A 19,352-nucleotide genomic window follows, 5' to 3' on the forward strand; every position below is an offset into this window, starting at 1 on the left:
TTTATTTTGAAACATCCCAAGGGAGGAATCTGTGAGGGTGTGGTGGGGGTAGGGGTGGTGAGGGGGTGGGGGGGGGTTGGGGTTTGCATTTCATTAGCTGCCTGCTTCAGATCCCCCGCCCACCATCTTTCAGACATTCTGCCCCCATTTTCGCATTTCGCCCACAAATTCATCAATTCAATCATTTAACGGTAAATTCTGTGAAGTGCTTTGAGACGTCTCGAAGACATGTTAAGGCGCTATGTCAAATGCAAAGATTATCATTGAAATCCCTCCACAGTCTCACCGCACTTAACCTCTGCGACTTCCTTCAAACCACACCAGCCCGGCCGTTCCCCTCACTCAGCGAACTGCTTCATGTCCCCAATTTCAGACGTTCTGTCCCTGCTCTCTGGAACTCTATCCCTCCATTTGTTCCCAGCCTCCATCGCTGTCTTCAAGGCACATCTCAAAACATCCCTCTTTGTCCTTGTTCTTGGCCATCACCGGTTTGGATGCCCTCTTAGTTTTGGCAGGTTGGGCCTCCAGCCTTTGTTGTAGTTGTGCTTTGCGCAATTGCCCACTGCGTTTCTCCTACAAACTATAGAGTTAATTAACTTTACTGTATATTCTGTGAAGCGCTCTGAGACGTCTCGAATATCCGATAAGGCGCTATATGAAATGCAAGGATTATTAACCTTCTAGTACCTTACCAAACTGCCCGCTCCCTCCGCTCAGTGGGCTCCGGCCTGCTTCACGTCTCCCGTCTCGCTCTCCCCACCATTGGCGGGCAGGCCTTCTGCCACTCTGCTCCCACCCTCTGGAACTCCATCGCGCAGTTCCTTCGTCTCGCCCCCTCCCTTGCCTCCTTCAAGACCCGTCTCAAGAACCTCCTCTTCAACCATGCCATACGTGAAAGGCGCTGTACAAATATAATGTTGTTGTTATATTGTTATTATATTGTGGCAAGTACTTTGAGATGACCTACTAAAGTGAAAGGCACTATATAATTTGGTATTGTGCTGTGTAAATACATTAGAGTCCAACTTCTGTATAGAGCAATGATGGTATCAGCCTGGCTGACTCTCACCCTCGGCAACCTTTCGGATTGGGCAATAAATTAATCTTGCTAAATGCTTGGAATGAATGTTTGTATATTGTAGGCTAATCCCTGGTTTGAGAAGTCAGGGAGATATATTATATATATATATATACATATATATTCCATTCATGTTTAGAAATCCTCCCATTTGAGAGGGGATTAATGGTGTGCATGCACTTTCCATCGTTGTATTTATTGGTAACTGTCCAGCTCACACTTTCCTACCAGATCGGGTGTGTTTGCTGCACCAATTCTAAGTCAGCGTCATGCAATGAGCTGATGGAGTGTGACGGAAGACTAACTTTAGCTAGATCAACTGGGGTGTTTTAGTACCCTGGGATCTTTAACGTCAACCTGAACAGGCAAAAGGAACCTCAGTTTAACGTCTCATCCCAAGCACGCCACCTCCAATAAAGCCACCCTCACCCCCCAGCATAAATTCAAATATAAATTCAAAGACCCGCTATGGGGTTTGAACCCATAATCTTCTGACTCTGTGGTGAGAGTGCTACCAACTGAGCCAGGCTGACCCACAATTGGAAAGAGGAATTATAACAATTCTGACATTTGATCTAATGCCTTTCAAGATGTATCTCGTCAACCACGTTCTCGATCATCTTTCCTCTCCCCACCCTCTTCGGCTCCCAACCCCAGCTTGGGTGCCTGACGAGCAATGTTGAGTGCTTTAGGAACAGGAATAGACCATCCCCTATTAGATCATGGCTGATCTGTACCTCAACTCCATTTACTCACCTTTACTCCAAATCCCTTGATACCCTAACCTAACAATAAAACAGCCTCAGTCTTGAAAATTTCAATTGATCCAGCACCCGCAGCCTTTTGGGTGAGACGAGTTTGCTTTGGCACATTGTCCTGAATGAAAAGCACTTTATAAATATATGTAATATTTGTGTTGTATTTCACCTCACGACGTCTCACAGCGCTTTGCAGGATATACACTGAAGCATAGTCACTATTATTTTGCAGTTGAATGCGAAATGGAGGAATTAATTCGAATGTTATAATGATAATAATAATCCTTGCATTTGATAAACGCCTTATCACATCTTCGAAACATCTCAAAGCGCCTCACAGAATATACTATAAAATGAATTGACTGTATATTTTTTGTGGGCAAAATGCAGCAGCCAATTGGGCACAGCAGTGTCCCACAAACAGTCGTGGATTGAGTAACCAAATAATTTTTTTAGGGAATTATTACCCCAGAAAAGCAATTTGCCAATCAACTAACAGCTGGGTTCCTACTTACTGCTAGGTGTATACAGAGGCGTGTGGAGTAAGGAAACTTGCCCACGATTTCGCTCTGCCGGGAATCAAACCCAGGTCTCTCACTTACGAAGCGAGTGCTCTAACCACTGAGCTACAGGACTTGTAAAAGCTGATAAGCTTAGAAACTCAGATGCAGTGAATTGTAATTATATTTTATGAAAAATTGATACGTCAACGTCAGCATGACATTATCTCACTGTATTTAGTGCTTGGCCTTTCATACTTTGGAAATCTGATGCTATTCATTTTTCATTCTTTCTGCAGACAGAAGTACAGTGTGTTCCCTATTCGGGCCATTAACATGTAAGCTGACAAATAGTTTGTGCAGTGTCATTGACCACACAATAGAGACATGCCATTAAACTTAATATATAAAATCCTGACCAGATCATTTCAACAGTGTGAGTCAGTAGGCTCAGTTGGTAGCGCTATCACTCTTCAGTTTCCTCTTGCTTCTCCCTTTCCCAGAGTCTGATCCCACCGCTCTGAGACATGATCCTGCTTGAAGGATGCTCTAAATGTAAGTTGTTGTTGTTGGTTGATTTTAACGCCTGGTTTTACTCAATGTTAAAGTATTTGTATGTTCTGAGGCTTTGGTGAGTGAAGACACAAAATCTGTTCTTGTAAGGAATGTTTCTTGTCTGATTTATAGCATGTTTTTGAATCTCAGATCACTGAAAATGGGAAATCTGGCCACGCACAGAGCCCTAAATATTTCACCTTTTTTAACTGTGTTATGAGAAGTTGATAAATGTGTCTCCTTTTTTTCCATGATGGTCTGTCTGTTTGTCTGTCTGTCTATTAATACAGATGTGTTAAGAACCCGTAGGATTCTGCCTGTGGGTGGGAAGATTCATCGGAATATTGTCTGAGCTGCAGATTCCTACTAATTGACAGTTCTTTTAAAAAAAAGTTTACATTTTTGTTATATGAAACGCAAGGGTTAGTTTTTATATGTGCCTCAAAGCACTTCACAGGTCTTAATGGACAATGTAGCGACTGCATTTGTAGGCAAACATGGCAGCCAATTTGCCCACGGTAATGTCCTACACACAGCTGTGATTGATCGCTCGTACCTGTCGGCTTGTAGGCTAGGATACCAGGAAAAATTGCCTTCACTTTTTGAATAGTGGCACAGGATCTTTATCTTCAAAATGCACCTGAACAGGCAGCCAGACCTTGGTTTAACATTCCATCTAACAGCATCGCCCGACAATACAGTACTCCCCCAGCACAGTATTGGAGTGTCAGCCTAGACTATGGACCCAAAGATCTGATTAAGATGTTTAAAATAATAAAGGGATTCGATATAGATACAGATCAAGTATTTCCTCTGGCAGGAGAATCCAGAACAAGGGGGCATCATCTTAAAATTAGAGCTAGGCCATTTAGGAGTGAAATCAGGAAGCAGTTTTTCACACAAACCGTAGTGGAAAGTTTAATTTAATTTAATCCTTGCATTTGATTTTGCGCCTTATCATGTCTTCGAGACGTCCCAAAGTGCTTCACAGAATATAGTGTAAAGTGAATTGACTGTATATTTTGTGGGCGAGATCTGGAACTCACTCCCCAAAAGGCTGGGGATGTTGGATCCATTTTCAAGACTGAGGTGGATAGATATGTTAGGTCAGGGTATCAAGGGATATGGGGCAAGGGCGGGTAATTGGAGTGGAGGTACAGATCAGCCATGATCTTATCAAATGGCAGAACAGGCTCGAGGGGCTGAATGGCCCATTCCTGTTCCTATGTGCCTAAAGTCCAGGGACGTGGGGCTTGAGCTCACAACCATCTGACTCAGATGGGAGGAGTGCTTCCTAAAGTGTGATATCTCAGGGTGAGCAGAGGGAGACTGCAATGGTCCTTTCCTCTCCGAATTGAATTGCTGTTACTGAGAGCGTAGAGTGACTCTACCCGACATGCACATTCCAGCTCTGTGACACTGCCTTTCTCAATGTGAGTACACACTGCAATTTATAAGAGAAAGGATTTAGCTGAAGTCTTCACCTAATCCTGTGCTTGACATGCTCTTGAGATGCTGTTCATGCGTTATGGTTAGTACTGTACTATTGTTATAAGACAGCTTGTGCTCTGAAGCTATTCGAATTGGCATCTCTTGGCACTTATTGAAAATACTAACCCAGATCTGTCAAATAAGATGTGTGCTACGTTTATACTGGGTGTTTAATGATTCCATACTCCTTGAATTTGATGCATCTTCAGCGCTTCGCAGAATACATTGTAAACAGAATCGACTGTGTATTTTGTGAGTGAATCACGGCAGCCATTTACGGACAGCAGTGTCCCACAAACAGTCATGGGGGGAAAATGCAGGTTGTTGTTGTTGTTGATTCACTTCCATGCCCGGTTTTACTCAGCGCTAAAGCATTCATGTACTCTGATAACACAAAAGTGTCTCGATGTGCTTTATGAGTAATTACCGTCAAGTGTAGTGACTGGTTTCAGAGGCAACCACAGCTGCGGGTTTCTGTACAATGGGCTTCAAACGCACCTATGAGCCGTGACTGACCAATTAACCTTGTTGGCCAGCTTACACAGAAAAGTGTGTTTTACCATCTCTTAATAATAATAATAATAATTCTTGCCTTCGAGAAGTCTTAAAGAGCTTCAAAGAATACACTGTAATGTGAATTGGCTGTATATTTTGTGGGTGAAATAATAATAATAATCCCTTCAAAAAAANTCTTTTACCCTCCCCCTTCCCCATTTGAGAGCTGGTTATAAATGGCAGCACTTTTCTAAGCATAGAATCATAGAATTATACAGCACAGAAGGAGGCCATTCGGCCCATCGTGTCTGTGTCGGCTCTATCCAAAAAGCTATCCAAATCAATGCTACTCCACCGCTCTCTCCCCATAGCCCTGCAAACTTGTCCTCCCCAAATAATTATCTACTGCTCTCTTAAAAGTTGTTATCGAATCGGTTTCCACCACCTTTTCAGGCAATGCATTCCATCCCAACAACTCGCTGTGTGAAAACATTTCTCCTCACCTCCCCTCCTTTTCTTTTTAAAACTATTTTAAATCGGTGTCCTCGGGTTACCGACCCACCCGCCAGTGGAAATAGTTTCCCCTTGTTCACCCTATCGAATCCCCTCATAATTTTGAAAACTTCTATTAAGTCTCCTCTTAACCTTCTCCGCTCCAAGGAGAATAATCCTCGCCTCTCTCGCCTCTCCTGATAACTGAAGCCCCTCATTCCTGGTACCATCCTGGTCAATCTCCTTCGCACCCTCTCCAATGCATCCAGGGTTTTTAGTTCCCAGCTCTGTTGCAGTGCAGTGATCTTTGTCATTTGGGAGTTATGGCATTCCCTCAGTCTGCCTGCTCAGTAACAGTCAGCCTGTCAGCACATCACAAGTACGCAGCCTTTTCCACAACATGTCGGGGAGGAATTTTTAAACTCTTTGCGAAAGTTATGGCTTAAACACTTCAAAAATAGGATGAAAGGATCACGGTAGGTTTGTAATCCTTCCGAGTGTTGGATGTTGGCACATGTTACGAGATCGCAAGAGTGTAGAAAAAGCCTTTTGATCTCTGCCTGGCAGGTACCGACCCTCTCATCTTCCCTTTGCGGCATCATGCTGTTTCGCATAAATCCAGTGTCCTGCCCTAATATTAATAATTAATATTAATATAACACACCAACCTCCCTCACACAGGGTAGCGTCCCAGAGCACCTGACAGTGGCGAAGTACGACACCGAGCAAGGGGGAAGGGGGGTCGAGGGGAGGTGACCGCAGGCATTACTATAATAATGGGTATTATTAATTATGATTAATAATTATTACTATTAATCATCAATAATAATCCTTGCATTTGATGCAGCGCCTTTCATAGGAATATAGGAACACAGGAACAGGAGTAGGCCATTCAGCCCTTCGAGCCTGTTCTGCCATTCAGTTAGTTCATGGCTGATCTGTACCTAACTAATTCTGCCAATTTCCTGCTTTTTCCCCATATCCCTTGATACCCTGATCTTTCACATAGCGAGGATACCTGGAAGCGCTCCGCAGGATTTACTGTGAAGTGTAGTGACTGTATATTTTGTAGGAGAACACAGTAGGCAATTTGCACTCAGCAACGACCCACAAAAAACAGCCAGAAAGTGAATGACCACTTTTACATGGGGGATTCTCCATCAGGACACTGGGAGGAACTTTCTTTTTTGAGTAGTGCCATTGGGATCCTTAACATCCACCTGATTAGGCAGAAGGGACCTCATCTTAACATCTTGTCCAAAGGTCATCTAATCCAAAAGATCTTGCAATGTATGTATCCCCAGGCCTGTTATGGTCTATCACCCTAAACCTTAGGCAGGATATATTGGCCTCAGTGTGTGGTGTTGATTTACTAATATGATTCTTGGTGTCAAGGGCCTGAATTAGGATGAAAGAGTGGAAAAACTTGATTGTATTGACTCGAGTTCAGGAGGTTGAGGGTTGATCTGATTGAGATGTATAAAACTACGAAGACATTTGACAGGGTGAAGAATAGTGAGTAACTGTTTCCTCTGGTGAGAGAATTGAGGAATGCAGGCCGTTGTCTTAAACTTTAGGCTAAACCGTTCAGAAGTGAAACAGGGGAGTATTTTTTCACATAGCGGGTGGTAAGAGTGGAATTTACTCCCCCAGAAAGCAGGGGAGGGAGAATCCATTGACAAATATAAAATGCAAACAGATAAGACACAGGTGTCGGGAGATATGGAGAGAGGGCGGAGATGTGGAAATGAGTTGCAGATTAGTCACAATCTTCTTTTAGTTTCCATTGACCAACGTTCAGGTGTGGAACCCTTCTGATTGTTTTCGTTTCCCCCCCACTCGCCCCCTCCTCAGCCTCCGTCTCCCCCGCCAACTAACCCAGGGATATTGTGGTCAATTGTATTTCTTCCCGAGCTGAGATCTGCTAATTTGGCACAAATGGTGATCAAACCTGGGACTTTCCCATCTGCATGGCTTGGTTTCCCTTTGGGCAATGGCTTCAAAGGGGGGCTTCCCCCTCCCACCACCACACACCAATTTAAGTTGAATCATTTATGTACTTCTATCTTCCCCGAAGCCTTTCTCCCTCTTCCCCTCCATCAGGCCACACACCCACTGAGGCTGAGCAGGTGGCTAGACAATTTGTCACTTGGCTCCTGGGCACACGCCTGAGTCGTGCCACCAGGAGGAGAGCAGAAGAGGTTTAACATCTCAACTGAAGGAACGACACATCTGATAATGCAGAACTTTCTCCACCACCCCCACTCCCAGTACATTGGAGGGTCAATCTAGACTGTGGGCCTTGAACCCACAACCTTCTGACTTAGAAGCGAAAGTGCTAGTAACTGAGCCAGGTTTAATATATAACATAAGAACATAAGAAATGCTGGATGAAAAAAAGACCAAGGTCCATCTAGTTCGCCTTCCACCTTCCTGACAGTCGCATGCATATATTTTCCGAACTACCAGGCTTTTTGCACTTCACATACTTGTAAATGTTGCCTTGGTGTAGCGCCTTTCTGCTATAGCGCCTTTCACATCAGGAGGATGTCTTCAAAGGATTTACTGTAAAGTGCAGCAACTGTGTTTTGTAAGTAAACACAGCAGCCAATTTGCGCAGAGCAGTGTCCCACGAACAGCCATGGATTGAGTGATCAATTTTATCTTGGGAGATTGTTGGCCAGGACACCGGGAGGGAGAAACTCCCTTCTCTTCTCAAGTAGTGCCATGGGATCTTTAACGTCTTTTAATCTTTTAAAGATCTTTTAATTGTCCCCCGAGTCCTCTGTTCCACCCTTGGCGGCTGTGCCTTCAGCCACTATGCCCCGAGGCTCTGGAACTCCCTTCCCATTTTCAGGTCTCTGCTGAAGACCTGTCTTTTCGACCGCGCCTTTGGTCACCTTCCCTCCCTACCACCGCCTCCCCCTCCTCCTGGCTCGGTCCCAGGATCCGTTACTGTAAAGTGCTCTGAGACGCCGTCCGGTGTGGAGGGTGCTATATAAATCCAAGTCGCTGTTGTTGTTGTTGAGATGACTGGACCTCGGTTTAAGATATCATTAGAAAGATGGCACCTCCAACAGCGCAGCACACCCCCAACTCTGTACTGGAGTGTCAGCTACGCGAGTTCAAAGTCTCGACTTAAGACCCCACATAAGCTTCTAACTTGGCAGCGAGAGTGATACCAACTGAGCCAGGCTGACATACGGGAGGACAAATGTCCAGTTTTGTGAGCAAGGGCTCCTTTGATTTGAGTGTAATGTGACTGTAAGGCCTGTATTGCTGGATTCACATTGCCTTTTATGGAGCCTGGTGCATGCGGTTCCCACGCATCAAGCTGTTTCCCTGAATGACCACATTCTGTGCCGTAAAGTGTTGCCTCCTCCCTCTCTGCGACCTCCCAGAGGCAGCAGGACCCGGGATCCATGACATGGAATGAAATGTGATAATGAGAAGATGACCCATTAGTCAGGAGGAGGAGGAGGAGAGAAGGATTAATCAACCGTAGTCAACCCTGAGAAGGATGGCGGGTTGCAAACTGCAACGTGCAGAAGGAGCTACTGCTTACAATACATTGTCACACTCTGGCTTTGACGTTGCTCTCATATTCACACTCGCACTCACTCACACATACACAATTACTCACGTTCACACTCACACACACATCTATACATAATATCCAGACACGCAACAACCTTCACACATACATATGTGCGCATGCATCTCTATTTTCTGTATAAAGATATACACACACACACACAAAGCAATGCCACACAAACATATACGCATTTGCAAACACAGGGTTTTTTATTACTTGCAAACTCTGCAAGTGTTTCCTGCAGACCCTACCCTCTTGCACTTTACCTGTGTTAGGGATATTGCTCTTGCCCCTTACTCCCCACCGCCACCACCACCACACACATATGTGTAAAGAAATTGGATTCCTTCAGCAGGTCCCCTTATGCAATTGGTAATAGTGATTTAATGGTTATTGTAGAGGAAACAATACAAGCTCAGAGGAAACAGAGCTCATTGTGATCAGATTATAAAGAACAGTGATTCCCCCACCCCACTCCCTTCCTCTGCGATCGTCCCCCTTGTTTATTGCTTGTAACTGGGTCTGTAAGGCAGTCACTAACTAATGCACAGCCAGCTCGCTCCCAACACTGATTACGAGTGAGAGCAGGGGATAGTGTATCAGACTGAAATGTTTCAATCTCCAGGCCTTGATGTTGACCTGGATGTGAGTGTGAGGAGACTCCCAGGAAAACAGCCCCGGAAATTGTCCTGACCTGGCGCTGGCTCAGGGAACGCCCTCCCATACGACACGTCATTCAGTCCAAATCCACGTAAGTGAAAATCCCAGGAAACGCCCCTCCTGCAACAACAACAACAACAACAACAAGATTCCATTTATAGAGCGCCTTTCACGTCGGGAGGACGTCCCAAGGCGCTGGACAGTTGGGTCAGGACCCGAGCATTGGGGGGGAAATGGTCAGGGTGAGGGGAGGGAAGGGAGGGAGCGAGGAGGGGGTAGAGAGTCGAGAGGGGAGCTGAAGGCACAGTCAAAGAGAAAGGTCTTGAGACCGGCCTTGAAGGAGGAAAGGGAGGAAGCGACGAAGACACTGGGGGATAGAGTTCCAGAGCCTTGGGGCTGAGAGACTGAAGGCCCGTCCACCAATGGTAGGGCGGTTGGGGCGGGGGATGTGGAGCAGACCGGAGCCGGAGGAACGGAGGGTACGGGCAGGTAGGTAGGGGGATAGTAGGTCGGAGAGGTAGGAGGGAGCAAGGCCGTGAATGGCTTGTAGGTGAGGATGAGGATCTTGAATTCGATCCTCTGGGGGATGGGAGCCAGTGGAGGCGAGCGAGGGTGGGAGTGATGTGGCGCGGTGTCTGGTGCGGGACAGTACACGAGCTGCAGAGTTTTGAATGACCTGCAGTGTGGAGGGAGGGCCGGGAAGGCCGACGAGGAGAGAGTTCCCATAGTCCAGCCTTGAGGTGATAAAGGCGTGGACCAGGGTTTCAGCAGCGTGAGGGGTGAGGTAGTGCCGTAGTCTGGCGATATTCCGGGGGTGATGGAAGGTGGTGCCAGTTGTGGTGCGGATATGAGGGAGAAAGGACAGCTCAGGGTCGAACAGAACGCCGAGGTTCCTGATGGCTTTGAGAGGTGGAGAGTGCAGCCTTGGATGCTGATGCTGTCAGCGTCTGAGGTGCGGAGGCGCTGACGCGAACCAATCAGGAGGGCCTCAGTTTTACGCACATTGAGCTGAAGAAAGTTGTATTTGTGATCTCCACAGAGATATTGTGTCAGTGAGAGATGGAGTCGGCTTGGCTCAGTTGGTAGCGCTCTCGCCTCTGAGGCAGAAGGTTGTGGGTGCATGGCAACACTTTGAGCTCACAGTCTAGGCTGACACTGCAGTACAGAGCGTGAGAAATGCTGAATTGTTAGACCTGACGTCCTTCGGGTGACACATTAAATCAAAGTCCCATCTGTCGATTGAAGTGGACATTAAAATCTCACGGCCCTATTTGAAAAGAGAAGGGAGTTTCTCTCTCTCAGTCTCCTGGCCATAAATCCCTCAAATACAATCAGTCACTCACTGTAGGGCTGTTTGTGGGACATTGCTGGGACAGTACATAGTTACTATACTTCACAACATTTTACTGTGAAGTGTTTTGCGATGCTTTGCTGTAGCGATAAGATGCACACACGCCACCACCCGGCGCCTCCGCTCGATGAAAGGGCTTAACTTTGATGCTTGGCTGAATAAACTGTGGTTATATTTGTGTGTCAATCTGCCGTAGTTGGTAGCATTCTTGCCTCTGAATCAGAAAGTTGGGGTTTCAAGCCCCATGCCAGGATGTTGAATGACACTAATACAGTGCCGGGGGTGTTACATTGTCAGTGGTGTAGTCCTTTGGATGAGTCGTTAAACCGAGATCCAGTCTGCCTGTTCAGGTGGACGTTAAAGATCCCATGAAACGGAGAAAGGAGTTTCTCCCGATGTCCTGGCCAACGATCCCTCAAATAAACTTGGTCACTCACTTCATGGCTGTTTATGGGGTTTTGCTGTGTGTAAATTGGTTGCCCTGCTCACCTACAAAATGTCAGTCATGTGAAGCGCTTTGAGACGTCCTCCTAACGTGGGAGGCCCTGTATCAAATGCAAGTATTATTATTGGCATTCGCCTACAAAATATACAGTGAACACATTACACAGCGAAGCACTTGGACACGTCCTCCCGACGTGAAAGGCGCTGTAACAAATGTAAGAACGATTTATTTTATTTTTCTTTGCCTTTTGGTAATTTGGTGGACGGTCAGCAGTGGTGATGCAACCTCAGAAAGAATGTTGATGGGACATGTTGCAGATCGGGCCAATCGCCAGCTGTCGAGTGCTGCTCCTGATCCCTTGTGGAATGTCCTGGGGGAACGCGTAGCAATGCAAGTTACATTCATGCAGCGCCTCTCACGTCAGGAGGACGTCTCGTAGGACTTCACACCAGAGTTGAGCAGGGACCCGAGTGGGCGTGGCCGGAGGGAACTGAAGACTGTGGGGAGAGGAAGGGGGAGTAAAGCCTCGTCCCGGCTCACTGGTGGTAGCGAGAAGGGGTTGAGGGACGTACAGCAGGCCTGTGTTAGCTGAGTGAAGGGGACGGGAAGAGGAGTGGGGTTTGAGCAGGTCCAAGAGGTAGGGACTTCCTGCCTGTTTGCGGAACATTGCTGCGTGCAATTTGGCTGCCGTGTCCACATCCAAAACACACAGTGACTGCACTTTACAGTTAATGATGCGAAGCCCTTTGAGACAATGCGGTAAAGCGCTATGTCAAATGGAAGGATTATTATCATTACTGTACGTTGCTTTCAAATTCTTAATTCTCTCAACTCACAAGGAATTGTCAACCGTTTGAAATGGGGAACTGCGCGTCTCTCTGGTGTTATTTGTAACGCTTTCTATTTATGGAAAGTTATTCTTAGTGAATTGGCTGAACGTGTGCATTGTAACCTTTGGGCCCATTAAAAGGTTTGACATCCACGCTGAGTTAATTGCTCTCGGCTGAGGAGCAGCCCATGTCCTCCCCAGGCTCCGCAGCCCCAGCACCCCAGTCCTTGTCAGGCTCCACCGGTTCCCTGCTGCAGAACAGATCGATTGCAAGATTCTCACTCTCACTTTCAAATCTCTTCACCATATCCTGGCACCTGCCCACAACTCCAATCTGCTAAACACCCCCCCTCCCCCACCCACTACTCTACCCGTGGCCTTCCCTCAGCTGGTACAGGTCTGCTGCACGTCCCTCATCCCCTGCACTCCACCATTTGCGGCCAAGCGCTTTGGGACGTCCTCCTGACGTGAAAAGCGCTATATCAAATGCAAGGATTATTATTATTATTATGTTTTCAGCCACTACACCCCGAATCTCTGGAACTCCCTGCCGCAATCCATCTGCCTCACCCCTTCTTTTCCCATCTTCAAATCACACCGGAAAACTTTCCTCTTCGACTGTGTCTGATAGACAGAGGGCCATAAACACCCCTCCCTTTCCAGCTATATCAAATGCAAGAATCATTTGTCTCATTTACCTGTCTATCTTTTTATCTGTCTGTCTGTCTGTTCTATGCCCTTGATCCATTTAACAGACGAGAGCTGTTACTTCCTATGGTTTGCCCACAAAATGCACAGTCACCACACTTTACATTACATCCTGTGTACACTCCACCTCCCAGTCCCGATCTACCCCATCTTCCGGATCTCACCTAACACACTCCATTCCCCCACCTCCCATGCCTCCCATTCCCTGATCCACCTACTCCCTACCCCTTGGCCTCAGGCCCAGCCTGGCTCATCCCATCTCCAGACTCTCACCTTCCCCCGATATCTGGAGTATTTATTAGCAGATTCAAACTATCACTTTTTTAATGATCAAACTGTGCTGATTCCTCACTGTTGTTGTTCTCTCTCTCTCTCTCTCTTTTATCCAGCCTATTCCCTGACTGAATTGCTTAGAATTGTTAATTCTTTAAGGTAGTGCAATAAATATAACCTGGTTTCCTCCCACTCGCTTTTTAACTGAAATAACCTGTAAATTTCCAGTAGAAAAGCTCTGATTGAAGATAGGATCAAATGAAACCCACTTTACTTAATCCTCGCGAATGTAACTGAAGACAGTGGCCAGAATGCTGGCGTCTGATTGAACTTCAGTGTCACGGTCTGACTTTGCCCTTTGATTCGTAATTTTCTTTGAGAAATAATGTTTCAGATGATCCTTTTAGGAGACTACTGGTGCTGTGTTTATCCAGTGGAGGTTTTACTGTCTCGTTCACCCACAAAACACAGTCATTACACTTTATAGTATATCCCGTGAAACTCAGCTGTGACGACCTCTAATGTCGACCACATCCGTCCGGACTTTGAGTTTATATAGTCCAGGCTGACGCTGTAGTGCAGTGCTGGGGGTGTGCTGCAATATCAAAGGTGCCGTCCTTCAGATGAGACGTTAAACCGAGGCCCTATTCGCTGTTCAGGTGGACATTAAAGGTCTTTCAGTGCTATTCCAAAAGAGAAAGGAGTTTCTACCGGTGTCCTGGCCAACAGTCCCCCAAATAAAATTGGTCACTCAATTTACAGACATGCGTGGGACATTGCTGTGAGTAAATTGGCAGCTTACAAATAATAATAATAATCCTTGCATTTGATACAGTGCCTTTTCACCTCTTTGAGACGTCTCAAAGCGCTTCACAGAATACACTGTAAAGTGAATTACTGTGTATTTTGTGGGCAAAATACGCCTAATACGCCTAATAATAATCCCTCCTAAACCCAAAACAATAATAAATTGGTCATTTTCAATCTACGACTGTTTGTGGGACATTGTGTGGAGTCCTGTAGCTCAGTGGTTAGAGCACTCGCTTTGCAAGTGAGAGACCTGAGTTCAATTCCAGGCAGAGGTTGAAACCTTGGGCAAGTTTCCTTACTCCACACAGAGCCTAATAATAATCCCTCCAAAAAAAAACAATAATAAATTGGTCATTTTCAATCTACGACTGTTTGTGGGACATTGCTGTGCGCAATTGGCTGCCGCGTTCGCCCACAAATATACAGTCAATTCACTTTACAGTGTGTTCTGTGAAGCGCTTTGGGACGTCCTCCCGACGTGAAAAGCGCTATATCAAATGCAAGGATTATTATTATTATTAAAAGGCAGCAGCCAATTGCACACAACAGCATCCCACAAACAGTCGTGGATTGAGTGATCAGTTTATTATTATTTTTACTCTGAATACACTTTAGAGTCAAATTCTGTGAAGAGTTTGAAACGTCCGCCCAACATGAAAAGCGCTACATCAAATATAAAGATTATTATGATTAAAGAGCTGTTTTACTAACCTCCCCTTCAGTTCTGTTCATAATCTTTGTGGGAATGAATCACATTGGATCCCACCCACCGAGACCACCTTGAGGAGGATAGTCTCGGACCAGCACCGCTGTGGTTTAAATCAACAAGTGGGGTTTAACCCCCGTCTCGGCCCCCAGACTAAACCTCGCTTTCGGGAGGACTTTAAAGGTTTAAGTTTTAAACTTTGGGGCCGGTCACTTCCCTTCACAAAGCAACACGACAAAAACCCGGACATGGTGCCCGCTATAATAATCCTTGCGTTTGATATAGAGCCTTATCACGTCATTGAGACGTCTCAAAGCGCTTCACAAGATATAGTGTAAAGTGGATTGACTGTGTGTTTTGTGGGTGAAATGCAGCAGCCGATTGCACACAGCAGTGTCCCACAAGCGGCGGTGGGGTGAGTGACCAATTTTATTTGGGGGGGGGGGTGGAAATGGTTGGCCAGGACACCGAGAGAAAGAAACTCGCTTCTCTTTTCGAATAGTTGCCATGGGATCTTTAACATCCACCAGAACAGCCAGACGAGACCTCGGGTTAATGTCTCATCTGAAGGTCAGCACCTCCGACACTCCCCCACACCCCCCCCAGCATTGCTATCAGAGTTCTGGGCTGGCATTGGGCAGGGCAGGCTAAGGACTCCGATTGCTTCCAGCAGTATAAATGTCGTTCGATTCCCACCTGCCCCCAAATTTTCATAACCATTCAATTCCGGCAGTGATTCCATTATGGGAATCCAGCCCCACCACTCTTTTTTAAAAAAACGCTTGGAAATTGAATGCAAACAGCCGTGACGGTGCAGGGCTGAGGTTTTCACACTGGGGCAGGTTACTGGGTAAATGTTTTTTTTTCTGCGTTATCAGCATTTTGCAGGCTGGCATTTTGCCCGAGTTGGCGGTGCGGGAGGGGGGGGGGGGGGGGTGGAGAAGAGAATCCGAAGCCTGGACACAAGAGGCCAAGGGAACGATAAGCTCTTACCTCCCAAGCAGCGGAGATTGTGGTTTATTCTAGAAAGGCCGTGGTGCACGTGGGATATTAAACACTGAAGGCGGGGGGGACAAAGTTTGCAAACCGCTGGTGTAGTGGATAGAGCTGCAGCTCACATACTGAGAGAGAAATCCCAGGCTGTGCTGAGCTTGCTGGTCTGCACAGCGAGGCTAAATTGATTCCAGCTTTCCCAGGGCTTGGGAGGATGAAATCAGTTGGGTTTATCACTCCTGGCACCACCCTCTACTGGTTGTGTATGAGTGCATGTGTGGCAGCCAGATGGGGAGAGGTCAGGCTCAGCTATGAACCCTCCCTCTACAGTCGAGGCAGGCAAGATGTGAACTGTGGTCTGTTTGGATGGGGGAACTGGAGGACAACCAGTAGTAATAATTAGGCCCAGGAGTCCTGGACCTCAGTGGTTAGAGCACTCGCCTAGCAAGCGAGAGGCTTGGGTTCAATTCCCGGCAGGGCGAAACCTTGGGCAAGTTCACTCCACACACCTGATAATAATCCCTCAAGAAACAAAACTATAATAATTTGGTCACTGTTTGTGGGACGCTGCTGTGTGCAATTGGCTGCCGCGTTTCGCCCACAAAATATACAGTCAATTCACTTTACAGTATATTCTGTGAAGCGCTTTGAGAAATCACAAAGACTTGAAAAGCGCTATATCAAATGCAAGATTATTTATACAATAATCTTTGCATTTCATGTAGTGCCTTATCGCATCTTTGAAATGTCTCCAAGCACTTCACAGAATATACTGTAAAGTGAATTGACTACGTAATTTGCTAGACCAGGCGGTTATCAATGGGAGGAATATTTAGAGAAATGGTTGAATCCACCAAGCCTGATTTTGCCAGAACTTTCCCGTTCTGAGTCGCGTTGCCTGCCCAGTGAGCGAGTAGAGTTTCCGGCCTGCATAATTTTAACAGAAATTAGAAAATATTAGATATGGACGAGGCAGGAAGAGAAGGCCTGTAATAAATGGATCAGAATGTTTATTACATATAATGCCTCAGATGTCTGCAAGGCATAATTGTCTCTATAACTTGGCCTCGCATAAAACCATTGCAAGACTTTTGTTGCTAACTAATAGGATGTCTGTGTGGTTTTGGTGGAACCTACTTTTTTTAAAAAACATTAAGCTACTTCCTGTTGTGTGTGTTTGTGTAGTGGGTAAGCGTCAGAGGAGATGGCTCCCTCCTACCTCTCCGACCTACTGTCCCCCTACCTACCTGCCCGTACCCTCCGTTCCACGTCCCCCGCCCCAACCGCCCTACCATCTGTGGCCGGGCCTTCAGCCTCTCAGCCCCGAGGCTCTGGAACTCCATCCCCCAGTGCCTTCGCCGCTTCCTCCCTTTCCTCCTTCAAGGCCGGTCTCAAGACCTTTCTCTTTGACCGTGCCTTCAGCTCCCCTCTCGACTCTCTACCCCTTCCTCGCTCCCTCCCTTCCCTCCCCTCACCCTGACCATTTCCCCCCCAATGCTCGGGTCCTGACCCAACTGTCAGGACGTCCTCCTGACGTGAAAGGCGCTCAATAAATGGAATCTTGTTGTTGTTGTTGTTAGTTGATAGCACTCTTACCTCTGGATCAGAAGATTGTGGAGTCCTGTAGCATATTGGTTAGAGCGCTTGCCTCGCAAGCGAGAGGATTCAGGTTGGATTCCTGGGCATGATGAAACCTTAGGCAAGTTTCCTTTCTCCACACGCCTCTGTTTACCTAGCGGTAAATAGGAACCAGGTCATTAGTCAATTGGTGGATTGCTTTCCAGAGCTAGTAATCCGGTCCAAAAATAATACTAATAATTTGTTCACTCAATCCACAACTGTTTGTGAGACGCTGCTATGAGCAATTGGCTGCCACGTTTCGCCCACAAAATCTGCAGTCAATTCACTTTACAGTGTGTTCTGTGAAGCGCTTTGGGACGTCCTCCTGACGTGAAAAGCGCTATATCAAATGCAAGGATTATTATTATTATTATCCTGTGAAGCGCTTTGAGACGTCTTGAAGACGTGATAAGGCGCCATATCAAATGCAAGGATTATTATTATTATTGTTGTGGGTTCAAGCCGCACGTCGGGACTTTGAACTCAATCCGAGAGAAGTGCTGTGTTGTCAAAGGTGCCGTCCTCAGCTGATAAGAATTTTCTTAAAAGTAAAACACGGGTGGGTGTTAAAAATCACAGGGCACAATTAGAAAAGAGAAGGGTGTTTCTCCCGGTGTCCTGGCCAACAAGCCTCCAGATAAAATCTTGTCATTCGCTTTGTGGGTGTTCTTGGCCACTGTGTTCACCTTCAAAATAAAACAAATTGGCACCACACATACAGTAAATCTTTACAGCAAAGCGATTTGAGACGTCTGGGTGACGTGATTAAGGCGCTATATCAAATGCAAGCATTATTATTATAATTCTCTGTCAGGGTTCCAGCTCCTGATCTCTAAACTGATCTCTCCTCGAGGAGCGAACAATGTGTGTGTGTGTGTGGGGGGGGGGGGGTGGCAGAGAGGAAATCTGTCAGCGTTCCAGCTCTTGATTGCTTTACAATGACCTCTCAGGCCCTCCTCTTCAGCCGTGACCAAAAACCCAGTTTGAAGTTCATTTGTGTAGCTTGTCCACGAACGATAGGCATTTGGATGAGGTACGAGATGCTTGTGTGATCCCCTACATATCCTTGTTTCTCCCTACCGCTCTGACCTGCTAACCCCATACCAGCCTATCTGTTCCCTCCACTCGTCAGATTCTGGCCTGCTCCATGTCCCCCTCCTGCTCCACCATCAGCAGTCAGGCTTTTAAACTTTCTGCCCCCAACCTCTGGAACTCCATCCCACAGTCCATTCGCCTCGATACCCTCCCTTGCCTCCTTCAAGGCCCATCTCAAGAACTTCCTCTTCGACTGCACCCTGCCTTCCACCCCTCCTAATCCGGTTCGGGTGCAAATTCTTGACTGTCTATCGCTTTGGGATGTCCTCCTGATGTTAAAGGCACTGTGTGAATGTGATTTGTTGTTGTGTGAAGGAAAAAGCAGGGGAACGTCTTCGAGATGGGATGAAAATTGGCCACTGGGGAAAACCTGTCCAAAAAAAAACGTGTTTTGCTGTAAATGCAAACTGGAAAAGCACAGCAAGTCAGTCAGGTTTAATAGGCCTTACAGCCTCCTTTTGTGTCGTAAATTCTAAGATACATTTTGGGTGTGATAGTTTGTGGGAATTTCGCCTACAAATGCACAGTCACTACACTTCACATTGAAATGCTGTGAAGCGCTTGGAGACTGGTGACGACGTGATAAGGCGCTATACACAATATAATGCCATTTACATTCATGACGGGAGGACATCTCAGATGTGAGCATTATAAGTATAACTTACTGTCAGGTTCATAGCCGGTGGGTGAAGATAGTCTTGGGGGTTGGGAGTGTGGGGGTGGGGGGGGTTGGCCTGAGTGAAACTCAGTTAAGTGGTCAGTCCCCAAACTTGACTGACAGGTCCATTGGACAATCAGATGGGAGGACTGCCAACAAGCAGCGCACCAGACTGGAAGTGGGCGGGTGCCTCCGACAAGTTGTGAGAGGGGTAAATGGGTGTTCGTGGGTGCTGTGGGT

At 46.6% G+C, this 19,352-nt stretch overlaps 1 protein-coding gene and 1 non-coding gene across 2 annotated transcripts in view; one reads left to right on the forward strand and one right to left on the reverse strand.

Moving 5' to 3' along the window:
* The window catches only part of LOC103177132 (inositol polyphosphate-4-phosphatase type I A), a 120,683-nt gene that overhangs the window by 31,681 nt on the left and 69,650 nt on the right, over positions 1–19,352 (forward strand).
* trnat-cgu lies at positions 2,401–2,472 on the reverse strand. Its single transcript has one exon. It is a non-coding gene; the product is annotated as a tRNA-Thr (tRNA).

Source organism: Callorhinchus milii, unplaced genomic scaffold, assembly GCF_018977255.1.
Source record: "Callorhinchus milii isolate IMCB2004 unplaced genomic scaffold, IMCB_Cmil_1.0 Scaffold4, whole genome shotgun sequence".
In the NCBI taxonomy this organism is placed as follows: Eukaryota; Metazoa; Chordata; class Chondrichthyes; order Chimaeriformes; family Callorhinchidae; genus Callorhinchus; species Callorhinchus milii.